This window comes from Lagopus muta, chromosome 7 (genome assembly GCF_023343835.1).
Source record: "Lagopus muta isolate bLagMut1 chromosome 7, bLagMut1 primary, whole genome shotgun sequence".
Classification (NCBI taxonomy): domain Eukaryota; kingdom Metazoa; phylum Chordata; class Aves; order Galliformes; family Phasianidae; genus Lagopus; species Lagopus muta.
The window spans coordinates 36,687,994-36,701,666 of record NC_064439.1 but is presented as its reverse complement, the minus strand read 5'-3'; the positions used below and the strand labels follow the sequence as shown (position 1 = coordinate 36,701,666).

Sequence of the window (13,673 nt, the reverse complement as noted above, 5' to 3'; positions counted from 1 at the left end):
AGAGAAGTTTAAACTTCCAGGCTATGTTTTATTATTTGCATAAGAAAAGAAAATGTTCTGCTGCTACTGTTTGCCAATGGTATTCATCTTTTGAAATATGTATAACTGGGACCTCTAAAGCCTCTTTGTGAAATGCAGTACGTGCTACATAGAGAAACTCATCACAAACAAGGCTGAATTCCTATTCAAGGAATAGCTTATTTTTACTGGCTGAGCAGATGGAATATCCTTTCCATTCCCATCCTTTTGTACTGACCATAAAATGGTAACAGCTTTTATTCATCAGCTGAGTTGGTCTTTTGGGTTTTGGGTCGTAGGTATGAGAAGGAGAGTAAAATCTGTGGCAAAAACAAAGTATCATTTAAATGGATGTTTCCGTAGTAAAATGAATTATTTGAAAACATGCAAAGATGATATTTGACTTCTGTTTTTATGGCTTCTTTGCTGTTGTCTGAACCAGAATTTAGGCATGGATGAATGTAAGTTGGAAGCAGATGGTGCTGAGGCTTTTGGTGGAGTAAAGTTACCTGAGCTGTGGTAGTGTGTCAGGCTCTGGGTTAGCATCGCACCACGGGAGGGTTGGAGGGAATTGGAATCCTTACTGTCAGAGCAATTTCTTTTAGCAAATACCTATTTCAGGAACAGTGTGCAGCACTGACACGTAACTCAGTCTCATCAGTTCTGTCACGTACTCTCTTGTGTCCCAAGTTATGTTTTTTTGACCTTTTTCTACAAGGTTTAATTTTGCTGTGGCTTTAGAGGGAACGATTAGCATCTAATGCTTTGTGATGGCAAAAGACAAGGATGGAAATGCAGTGTACCTTCTTTATCTTCACCTTAGCAGTTTGGGATGTGTCTTCTTTTTGGGTGGGACTTTGCAGCAAATTCTGTCCTCTGGACATCACCATTGAAGGTCTGTTATGATCATGGAAGAAACTCAGACAGTAATTGGAAGGGCCTTCATTTCATTGAAAGGAAGTGAGTAGAATCAATATGTGCAAGGAAAATAATAATGGTGTGGGGAAAAAAAAAAAAAGATTAATTGTAGAAGGTGGCTGTTGATATCCGGCACTTTTCATTATGAGCAGTTTATATTTCCTGTTTTTCATTATACAAATGAAATTTCCTACATGAGAGTGAATGTGAAAAGAAGCATAGCTGAAATAAAAAAGCTTTCAAACTATAAAAACTGCGTAAATACCACCCTCCAAAGCCACATGGGACTCCTTCCCTAATGGATGAAAAGGAAAGCTTAGATTTTGTTACTGCAATATGAGAGAAATCACATCCATAGTGAAACTAGTTGCATAAAATAATGGGCTGTATTATTCTGATTTTTTGACAGACGATTGCTCTGCCCATGTAATATTTTTTATTACAGGAAGGATTTTTCTCTTGTAGGCACTGCCCCAAAGCCTCCAGTTTCTTGTGCAATGTACTGAACTTTTTCTGATAGAAGATTGTGTAATTTGGCCCTCGGTAATAAAGCTGAGCTTTACTCCTTTTTCCAGTTGCCACAGGAAAAATATTTTGCATTTTTGACTTCTCAACTTTAGAAGTATTTATTGGTCTGATTATTTTCTGGCACACGTCTGTATTTGTATGTGCTGAGGGTGTTAAAGGTGTTAAGTTAAGAGACAGATCAAGTTTTCCAAAATCATTTTGGGAACTTAAGATACAGATAATATGGAAGGATTACAGAAGAGAGGAGCATTTGCTTAAAAATGAATGAAATAGAAAAAAGTAGAAAAAAAATGTAGCAGGTGCCTTTTTTCATGCAAAAATAAACTGAAAAATAAACAGTTAATGAAGTCTGAACTACATTTGCATTTTCTTAGAATGCAGTCAAATTAGAGCTCACACAAACTCAATTGGAGTTAATGAGCACTTAATGTTGTGTACTTGATGACATCAGAAGTGACAAGCAGGACCTGCACGTTTTGTAAACGCTGCTTCTCAGTGTATTTCTGCAGCTATGCCAGTTCTGAGGGCCAGAAGTTGCCTAAGCAGTTTTATGTACACGTATCTGTGCTGATGGCCAAACACTGACATAAAACGATTATTCTGGAGAGGGGGAAGAGCTGGACATAATGTACATCTTGCAGTTGAGCACTAAATGAGACACAGAGACATTCTGTTCTCATAAACTGAAGCTTGGTAATCCCTAAAATAAGCAGTTTTCCGACAAGTGGTCACATACATGAATGTAACAAAGCAAATTCTGCAAGTTTAGTTTCCCTATTTTGAAACAGTTATTTTTTTAACATTCCTGGTCTTTCTGATGAATGCAGTAGCGAAGGTGATGCTTTTAAAGACCACGAGTAATGTATATTGAGAATTAAAAGACTGAAGTGTTTTATAAAAAATGGAAGTAACTGGGAAATGCCTGCGTGAAGCTCTCCCAGAGTTCATCATCAGCTTTACAGATGACACGAGCAATTACTGTTCATGGAGTAACATCCGGAAAAAAAAAAGCTATAAGTTTTTAAATACCAGTCTTAATTCAGCAATAACTACCGTTCTTTCTTCCATTTGTTTGCACAATAGAATAATAAATTTTTAAAGCTGGAAAATAATATTTTCCCCTTGGTATGATGAGTTTGAAATAAAAATGCAGCATGATTCATAACAAAGTTGTTGCTATCCAAACACTCCAGTGAAGCTTTTGCCTGTAGTATTATTATTTACTCACAGTCTGTCCCTGAAGGCAGCTTTCTGTCCATTTTCTCCCAGGATTCAGGACAGGCCCTGAGTCAGATCTGCCTCTTATTAGAGTGACAACTGAAGAAGGAGTTCAAGAACAGGGTCTAAAATTCAGAAAGCAGTATTTGTTAAATACTGTAAATCTTTTTCATTTCCCATTTCATTTTATTGTAGATAAAAATTAAAATGAACATGGTTGTGGTCTTCATGAAGTCTGTAGTACCAGCTTCACCAAGGCCAGGATTTTCCCCTGATTTTACTTGGAGTGAGATTTGTTTTCTTTAACAGACCCAAACATTGTGCTTGTACTCTCAAATATGCACGGTGTTCTATTTGGTAATGGCTGTAAAGTTAGATCAAGATAGGAGTTATGATAAAATTAAGTGCTTACATTAGGGAATATAATTTAAATGTCAAAAATTAATGTTTTCAATAAGCAGAATGTAATATGCAACATTTCTTCTAACAGGTTGCTCATTTAAAGAGGAAAATTAGCCAGCCCTTATGCAAACAAATCTATTTGAAAAGCATTACCTCCGAGGATGTTGTACGTAGTTTCCAAGAACTGGGAAAAATAATAGAGTAGGAAATACAGCATGTTTTCTTCATGAATCTTTTCACAGCACTGCTAATTATCCTTTAAACTTGCTGTTAATTTGGAAGGACAGCAGTTTATTGGGTAACCTCGGCTGTGAAATGATTTCTTCTGAACTTCCGTAATGATTTTCCTAGAATAATTTAATTTAAGATAAAAGACTCTGACACTTCTTTTCCACCAGGCCACAATAAAATCCTGCTAACTCAAGTGTACTGTTTCTTTTAAGCAGTGGACTTTTTAGAAGGACAGTAAATACTTTAATATAAGGTTTTGTTAAACTGGGATTCAGCAGCTTTGTAATGAGCATTTGGGGATTTGCAAAAGGTTAACAAGATTTATATTGTGGGATGTTTTTGCATGAAGTTATGAATCATTCCATGATGGCTCTTATTACTTAGAAACGTATTTTTGAATATGCAGTTAAAAATATCACACTTAGAAAGTTCTGGGTTGCAGACATTCTGGCTTAATTTTAACTTTTACATTTTAAACTTCCATGTTTTGTATGCTTTAAAAAGTTTCAAAAGGCAAGTAGTCTGTGTGACATTTTGTACTGTTTGGATGTCCATTCAAACATTGTTACTAGGAATGTTCATCCCTAATAACGTGTTCAGGTTTTCATAAAGATGGCTCTCTTAAGGAGTGTTTTTTCTTCATGCAAATGTGAAAATCTTACTTCTGTGTTTCTAAAGGTATTTAAGTTTGCTACTTACAACTCATGGATACCTGCTATATTTTCTGGAAAAGATCCATGTATTTTTCAAAGCATTCAGGCCTGGTTAAATTTCACAATAAACAGAGAAAGCAAACATGCATTTATTTTAGCTTTGCAACATCTGCTAGCCATTTTCTTAAGTATGTTTCATTGTGTTAGCCCTGGTTTTCCCTTTTCTATTTTTTAAATAATCCACAAGTATACTTAGCCCATTTCTATAGTAATTGCATTTTAACCAGAGATGGTTCTTTTTGTTAACTCATCTCTCTGAATGTATTTCTGATGGCAGCAGACTGTTAAAAATTTTGAATATCATTCTTAGACTGTGTATCACTGTGTGTTGCTGCCATCAGTTAGAGGGGGTGAATAATGTTGTCAGTGTATAACACACTTGTTAATTTTGCAGAAAAGAGCCCTACTAAAGTAGTTATTAAAAAAAAGAAGTCTTTTTCTTCCTGACTCTTCTCTAACCTATAAAGTAAAATACTTGTTTGCTGTACTTCTGCCAGAGCAGTGGCCTGCCATTTTATGTTCTTCATTAGCCTGACCACAGACTGCTGTTCACTTCTTCTGACTGTGTCAGAACAGGGAGCTCACGCTCCTTGCCCTCCATGCGTAGTCTGATATGTAGAGAGGAGCATATGTCTTGTTAGGCCAAGTCTAAAGCTGTTTGTGAGCTATGGGGGAGCTCCTGTCCTGTCAGGTATTTACCAGTTATTTCCACGTTAAAAACAAACAAACAAAAAAAAACAAAACATCAAACTTTTACATTCCCTAAATACATTTCTGATGTAAAACAGATTTGCTACAGCATTCTACATAATTTAGGATTAATGTTTAAAGAGTTCAGGTTTCAAAACAGGAAGGCCAAACTTTCAGATCTGTTTTATTGTGTATGTGATCACTTGTCCGAAAATCATTTATTTTAGGCTTATACAAAACTTGAGTTTGTTTTAGGTTTTAAAGAATTCTCTCTTCACATCCCTGTTTGTCTTTCTTTCTTTGCATCATTTGGGCCAACTTTTACTAGTTTTTTTATTAGTTTTTTTATTAGTTTGGTTTTATGATTGTTAGTTTTGTCTTTCTAAAACATATGTTTGTCAAGACTGCTAGTTTTAGTACCCTTCTTTTTAACTGAACATTTCTCATATGATGGTCCTTAAACAGGAGGTCCTATTTGAGGATACAAAGTTCTTTAAATATTCTAGAAGCAAAATAACTTCAACTATTTCTTCATAGTGGAAAAAAAAAGCACCAAAGAGCTTCAGTCATGTGCACGTATCCCCAGGACTTGCTGTTAGTGAACAGTGTCCATTCATCAGTGGACAGGGATGGAAGATTCAGCATGGGACTGAGGAAAGACCATGTGAATGGATTTGAGGGTTTGTGGCCAAAGCAGTACTGAGTATATCAAGATTTTCCAAAAGTGTGGGGGTGAGTTATAGGGCAATTTGGTTTCCCACGTGGTTCCTTTGCAATTGGACATTTAAAAAGAAATATTTTATGCTATTTTATCCTAATCTGTAAATGATATTTTCCTTTCTCAGGCAGTAAGAGAATTAGTAGATTTCCAGGCAATTACGAGAATTACCAAAAAGAATTACCCAACATAATATGGAGAAGGTAATAATCATCAACATTCCCATATTCACACAATCAGTGGTGAGTTCTGGAGAGTTGGATCATTGTTCTGATAACAAATTAATCCTGGTTCGAAACAAACAGAGGGATGGTTCTGCCCCAGGTACCCATCTGCCTGTGGCTGCTGTTGGAGAGTAGTACCACCACAAGCCCTGTGGTTCAGGCACTTGCTGGCATGTTCTGATATGCCCCGTTCCCTGAAAGGCTACCTTCCCTGTATTCTGCAGAGCTAGGAGAGGACCACATGCATTTAACATCTGCATGACTGCGTTGCTTGATGCCAGTTTTCCAGTTCCATTGTGTATCCAAGCGTAACTTCAAGCCCAGGTTCTTGATGAGACAAGTATATGCCTAGTTTTACTTTGATAGTTAATAGAAGTTCAGTTCTTATTTAAAATGTGGTTCACACTGCGGAGCTCATTGTGACAGCTGGCAGCAAGAACCAGGATAAAGCTATTACACTTCACAGAGCAAGTTCCTCAATACTATCTGTCCTTACACACTAAGAGCATGTTGCAGCAGTTCTGTTAGTATCTCTACATTGTTCTTGCACAATGATTTAATATTTGTCCAACAGGTTGTTGGAAAATGTTCGAAATACACTTCATAATCAAAACCGCATTCCAAAATGTTTTAGTATTTACTGTGTAGTATCAATACTTCATATTATCTTGTAGCATTTAAGCACTTTATAATGATGTCACTGCTAAAGGGAGTGACAGCCTAACAGTCTGGGATTAAATCATCCTTGCGTTGTTTCCCTGGTCAAGTAGACATGCAAACATATCTGAAATAGTGAAACCACCTGCTGGTTTCAGTGGGCATCACTAATTCCACCTTCTGCTTAGAGCCCTTTGTCGCTCATGGTACACTTTTCTCTTATGGTTTTATTCTTACATGTTAAAATAAATATAAAATCTCTTGTTCTCACGTAGTTATTGAGCATATTGTATGGTAGCATGGATTGCGATTTATGAATAAAAATCTGGCCCCATCCTTCCTCTTACTCAGGAGTTGCATGGACCTGGTTTGAAAGTTGGGAAACTCCATTGTGAATTGTTCAGGTGTTTGTAAGGGCAAATAAGATGTTATGGTGTTATTTAGGAGAAAAGAAAAGGAAAGGGAATGAGTGGGAACAAGGGGAAGAAACTCTAAACTGATGCAACAGTAATGTGAGGAAGTGGAACCTTCGCCCTGTCTGACACAGACAGTTTTATCGTTCCCAGCACAAACGTATGGCAAGTTTGTATGCTTTTAGGTGTTGTTACTGTGTGTGCTTTAAAATGCTTGTACAGAGTAAGAATGTCATTTTAATTTTGCCTGGAGGGGTGGTGTCCTTTAATTATAGCTTTTTTCGTTTTTGTGTTAAGTCATTAGTTAAAAATATCATTTAGTGCTATTGGACTGGCTCCACACAAAGCTAGGCTGCTTGATCAACCTATTGTGCATCCCTTAGTCCTAATCCTGATTGCATTTGCCTTAGTTGATCTCCCTGAAACCAGCTCACTTCCATGTCCTTAGATGCTTGTATACTTCTACGTTTTAAAAAACCAGCAAGCATGCTGTTGCACTTGCTGCTCATTTTCATTAGACTTCAGATATGAGAATAGGTAAACCTTTGTCAATCTTTTGTTTTCCAGTCAGGTAAGGTAGTGACAATTCAGATGCAGCTTATATATTCACCTGTTGCTGTAATTCTGATGAACTACAAGTTGAAATGCTTACAAGCTGAGGCAGTTTTTGAATAGAAAATAACTCTTAGCAGATACTAGCAGAGAAATAGATGGAAAGAAATGAATTGTTTCACTGTTTTCATAGTGCACTATGTACTGTCATTCAGACAACATTGCCTAGCTGTGAACTGGCCAACCTTTGCATTCATCCATAAGGTGTCTTTATCTTGGCCTGTAGTAAATAATTTCTGAGGAATTCTTCTAGTCTGTACTTGTTCAGCTCAGCAGGCCGTTCGTCTGTTAAAATTTTGTTTCTTAAAACAGACTTACCTTTAAAAACACTGATGGGATCTTGAGAAATTTTTTTGAACTGTTGACTGTTTGTATGGCAGTTATCCCTACAATGTGCTGCTTTTCTCCCTCTGAAATTACTTGATGATTCCTTTACTATCATAGGCAAGAGGAATTCTAGGCCCTTCTTTGTCTTTCATTCTGAAATAGGGCTTGTGGTTTCAGTCATGATTTGTCCCAATAGGCTGTCCTGCTTCCTACCTTGATCAGGGCCATTTTAACAGTGGCTAGGGGCGGGGAGAGAGATGATTCTCATGAAGTTAGGGAGCTCTTACAAATTACATGATCATCCTTTATAAAGAGTTTTGGTTTGACAAAATCAAGGTCAGATGTTAAACTGCCCTCTGTTGCAAAACAACAAACAAACAAACAAAAAAACCCAACAAAACACAGCTTTAGACAAAATCAAGTGAGATATGTGGAAGGAAAAGCAGTAGAATAAATAATATAGTCCTCTTGTGAAACTGTAATTTAACAATATAATAAGTTAAATGGTAAACTAAGGCATGCATATCTTCTGCATCACAGAAGTTTAGGAAAAAGGGATAAAATATGAGATCCCTCAGTGCTAGTTCCTTACTGCTTACTCTTCATCTAGTGAAGTTTGAATGTAGAACATTCCTGATGACCAGGGAGAATTTGACAAATACGATAGAGGCTTGTAAAATTAAATAAACTGTAGCTAACAGGAGTCAAAATAGTGAGACAAATTTCAGAGGGAGCTGAAAGAATAGACAAAGCAGCTTGAAATGGGTTAGCCTTTGAGAAACTGCCTGGGCAAATTCTGAATGATGGGAACTGTAACATAATCTGTTTATTCTCATAGTTGAAATGTGTCAATTTGAAAAATCTCAGAGATGCTTGCAAATACAGTAATTGGCAAACTTGTTGTGATGTTCTTTTTTAAGATAAGGAGGGCTTTAGAGTTTCTTGCTGTATTTAAAAATCTGTAAGACTCGTATGACGTCCTCTTTGAATCCTTAGGAAAGATGTACCATTGTGATGTGTGTGTGTCTTTTAATTAAAATCAGAGGTAAGGCAAAGACTCATAGCACAGGCTAAAAAACAGCAAAGGCGGCCTTTAATAACAATGATAAAGTGGAGAAGAAGATGTAGGAAGTTTTGCTTAACAAGATTGAACAGCCTGGGTTACGAACCATTGATCTCATTTCCAGTAATAATAGCAGCAACCGGGAAACAGAGGATATAGCTAATTATTTTTTTTAACAAGGCATGGGGTTATGTGGGGTCAGTGGTCTTCTTGAAAATCTCACAAAACACAGAAATAGCTATTTACGAGTGAATTATAGAACTGTCTACATCTATTACATACATAGTGCACTTGCTTGACTCCTAGATTTGAGATATACAAAGGTACAGCATTAATTCTGCAGGGAGATAATTAGAATATGATGGAAAATGAGGAAAGTAGAGTTGTGTTGAAGGATCCCTTATCTGAGGTTACCATTGGCTGTGGAAGGCTGGGTTACAGCACACGGTTCTTCTCCGTGCCAAGAAGAATGAACGGCCAAGTTAGATTCAGATCTTACAGGGAAATTCCTTGCAGCTCCTGGAGGGTTTTACCAGAATAATCCAATCTCTCTGTCTGAGTCTGAGCTTATTATGGAGTCTAGAAGACAGAAAATGTTAAAACTGTGGGGAAAAAAAAAAAAAAGTATGTTAATTTGTTTTCAATTGCCTATTATTTTCTGGGTTGTGTTCACTATTCCATTTTAAATTTAGTTATCCTCCTACGAGTGATATACTCTTAACATATTGCCTGCATTTAAAGTCAGTCTTTCATTTTGCTAAGAAAAACAAGTCTGAAGAAAGTGGGTATGGTCAAATTCAGTCATTATCTGGACATGTCTGATGCACTGAGATCTATGATGCCAGATAGTGTCTCAGACAACTTCATGCTGTTAAAGTCCAACTGAGATAAAGTGGGTGGAAGGAGCAGACCTTAAACTTAAAATATCAGGTGAGCTTACGCTCCCAGTAGGAAAAAAAAGTATGAATATACACTTAAACTAGCCAACACAGTGAGCAAATCTGTAAGTGTGAGCAAGGATTAATATAGAATACCAGAAATTAATATTAACCATAACTAAATATGCCCTGTATTAGTAATGTTCGACTTAACTCTTAGGACAAATCTTTCAAAAATAGTAATGGTATGATAGATCTGGTAGCTGAAATCCAAAGTTATTTGTAAATATTGTTACCAGGATGCAAGTTAGAAAGCTATCTTGAATTTGAATTCTGATGCATGTGCTATAAAGTAATTTCTTTAAATGTATAATTCCTATAGCATATAATTTTTCTTCCCTAAAATAGAAGATGGCTTGTATTTATCTGTGCAGATTTATCAATTAGTGGTATCTCAGTTTCTTCTATATGAGGGGATAAATAAATTCACCTAAGTATTTTGACCAACTAGGTCAAGTCATGCTGCCTTAGTCTCTTTTCTGACACTGGACCCACATGTCTGAACTCCTGTGATAAAATTAGTGTCTGGTACTCCAGTGTGACCACAACTAGAGAAAGGCAGTAGGTAGCAAAAGCGGAACTGCTAAGCATGCCCACATAAGAATGTCACACTTAGGTAACAGAGTGTCCCTCAGGTCAGCCTACGATAAGAGCAAAGTCAAACAAGGCTGAATCCGTGATGTTTTGTGTTTTAAGTATCTGAAAATTGTTCACGACCAGCCTCGACCTACAAGACCTCAAATGATCATATGGGCAGGGCAATAAATTGGTGGTAACTTGCCCGGGGGCCCATGTCATGGTTGTGGAGTTGTAAAAGTTACATCTAGTGTTAGTCCACATAGATCTGCCTGCTTGTTTAGGCTTCACAGATGGGATTGTTTTATATTTAATTGTACCGGAGAGGAACTATGGTGGCTGAATGGGCATGGCTGAGAGGCTCTGCATCGTACCGGTGCAGCCAAGTGGATGGGAGCACTGCGGCAGCAGGAGAGCTGGGGAAGCACTTGCTTTCCAAAACTCCACACCTGAGCAAGATTCTGGCAATGCCAACTGTTTGTAGCCCGACGGTATTTGCCAGCCGTCCAGAAAGTGGCCTCTTGGCATGGCACAGGCTGATTCACCCTCCTGAAAGAAATCAGAAGTGGAATGTAGTGGGCATAGCAGAAAGTGGTTTGTTTAGGAAAAGACTCTCCAAAAGTGATGGTATCCAGAGGAATGGACAGCAACTCTCACAGTGTCGGCATGCTCCAACTTGGACTAGCACAATTTTCCAGCCAGGCCATGCGAAAGCAAACTTTCAAGTCTTGTCAAGTTCCCAGGAATATCAAAAAGAAGAAAAAAAATACAAAGGTAACTGACTTTACTATGCAAAGCATAGCAGTGTATTAAAAGGAAAAAGTCTGTTATATCTGTGTTTACAGTCATGGGGTTTGCCATTGGTAATAGCATTATTATGTGGGGAGAGTTTTCTTGTTACTGTTTTGCCGTGTTTTGCATCACAGATAATTGTGATTTTTAGTATTCCTTTTTACATAAGTTGTTAGCTTTGTGGGAGCTCTAATGACAATGTGTTAAAAGCTTACTGGGGTTTTATCTAATTTAATATCTAATTTTAAATCATTTATATTCCTTTAGCCCTTTAGAAGTTCATTTCTCTCTTTGTGGTCATGATAAGCAGATCAAAAATTCTTTTTTGAACGTGGACTTTTTGAATAAAGCATTCCCTTAATGCCTTAAAAAAGCGTAGACAAAGTAAAGCACTTGTTTATTACTTTGAGGGTGTTCATCTCTCACCTGTGACTGCACTGTTTGCCTTTTCTTCTTTCCCATTATTAACCATCCCTCAAAGCTTCAGTAACTGCACATTAAGAACTCAGATAAATGCAGCTTTATGTTCTGAATATTCTTTGATTTGGTAATCAGAAAAATTCACCATCCTCTTTCAGATAGCTTTTTTTGTTGGTTAGAGCAGCCTCAAAGAAATTCCTTTTGAGAATCACGGTTTAGATATTAGCACAAATTTAGTGCTTACGTTAATTTTATTCCTTTTTAAACTGGGATAAATCGTTCTTTGTTCTTCTTTGCCTAAGAGATAAATGCTGCATACTGGGAGGAAGGGAGGGACTATAAGTTGTTTTGTTTTAAGTCTTGCGTCACTCCAGGAAGAAAGATTAAAGTGTCAGGAAGGATATCACCTCATGAAAAAGTTAAACTGGTCTAAGTACCTGATTTCTTTAGATTTAGTTGCTCTTCACCTCAGAATGCCTCCTTGCTAACAGATGTCAGGTGTTGATCGCTTTAACGTCTTACTTGGGGCTGTCAGGAGGCTGCCAAACCCAGACGGTCCCAACCGAGAGTCTCCTAATCATGTTGTGTCGAGCTGCATTAGCTGCTTTTCTGTTCTATTTTTTAACAAACCGAGCTTTTTACTTTAAAGTTTTCATGTGGAGCTGGGGAAGGGAATGACTCAGATAAGGTTTGCATTTTAAGTGTTTGCAGTTACTTTCTCGCGAGATAAGCTCTGTAATTAAGTGATGTCTGCTAACAGGGTCTTCCAATTATGAGATACGGGGAGACTTAACAAATTGGGTTGTCTGGGTCACAGGCCTATGATTACTTTTAGCAATATTTATTCAGACACTGTCTTAAAAGTTGTCAAACATTATTTAAGGACTTCGTTAGACAGCTTTTTGGCAAACATCTTGAGGAGCAAATTCTTTCTGGAAAGACAGCATACTATTTTCACATGTCATGAAGAGTGCAAGGAAATTCTGTTCTGCCCCATTCTATCCTACTCTACTCTATTCATAGCGTAAGAAAAAGCAAGAACAAAACCTGGAAGATTCTTGGTCATGAAAAAGCAGGCTGTGTTCTCTTCATGTGATGTCAAATTCAAGATGTCAGATATTTTAAGGGAGAGTTGTAGTGAATCTGAAATTTAAATGCAAACTCTTACATTCTTTGTTATCCATACAGACTAATGAATCTGAAGTGTTTCAATGAAAGGCATATCACACTGGTGTTTTGTGAGTCACCTACAAATCTGGTGGCGTGTCATAAGCAAAGTATAGCAGCTTTTGTGAGAGAAGCAGGTTCTGAGGAGCAAACTGACACATGTTGAGAAAAAGAGACGTATGTTGTGTAAGTAAGCGCTTCATCAGGTTTAAACCAGAGGCAGCTAGTTTGAAACTTGCTGTATCTGTTCCAAACAAAGGAATGATTTTATGCCAGAAAGCTTCAGCTCTTTTTCCCTGTACTCCATTCCTTGATATTACAAATTCAGGGTAGACAAAGTGACAATTTTAGTGTCTTTGATTCCATCGAGACACTCTCTCTGAACCATCAAATTGTAATTTTACAGCAATAAAATTGCATAGTTTTACATACTTTTCAATTCAGTCAGAAGTAGAGTTTTCAAAATAAGGTAAATATTGTATAGAGATCCTTTTCTGTTCTTGTGAGTGCTTGGTATCATTTTGGATTCTGAAGTTTGTGCTTTTCTTTCTTACTTCGTAACGCTATCTGTGAGGGTCAGAACTGGTGTGATAAGCAGATACCTGGCATCCACAAACAATAAGCTTGCACACTGCATTTTTGAAGCATCATTTTGAGTCTTCTCTGGTCACAGAGCGTAAAGTGCATGAATTGTAAAGTAGTGCAAAGCTACGCATTAACTCATGGCTGTAACTTGTGGGCAAGGAGATAGCTGAACTTTGACAGTTGATGAGTAGCAAAAGCCATATTAGCACTGCTTAAAAGCTTTTTTTCAGTGTATTCTTTTCCTGATATGCAGAGATACAGACTGGGATGTGTTCCACATTAAATGCTAGGAGTCCTGAGTTGTTTTGAAAAGCAGCAATCTGATTTATTTTTCCCACATAACCTTCATTAGAAGTAACTGAGAGAATGCAGGCAAGGCGAAGAACGACAAATAGGAAATGCAATTTATTTTGTAACATGTAAAGATGCATATTAAAAACCAGGTGCTGGTAATAGGAACATG

At 37.2% G+C, this 13,673-nt stretch overlaps 1 protein-coding gene across 9 annotated transcripts in view; it reads left to right on the top strand.

Annotated features, from left to right (window-relative positions):
* THRB (thyroid hormone receptor beta) overlaps positions 1–13,673 on the top strand; it is a 173,660-nt gene that overhangs the window by 124,086 nt on the left and 35,901 nt on the right. The gene's annotated exons all lie outside the window — the stretch shown is intronic.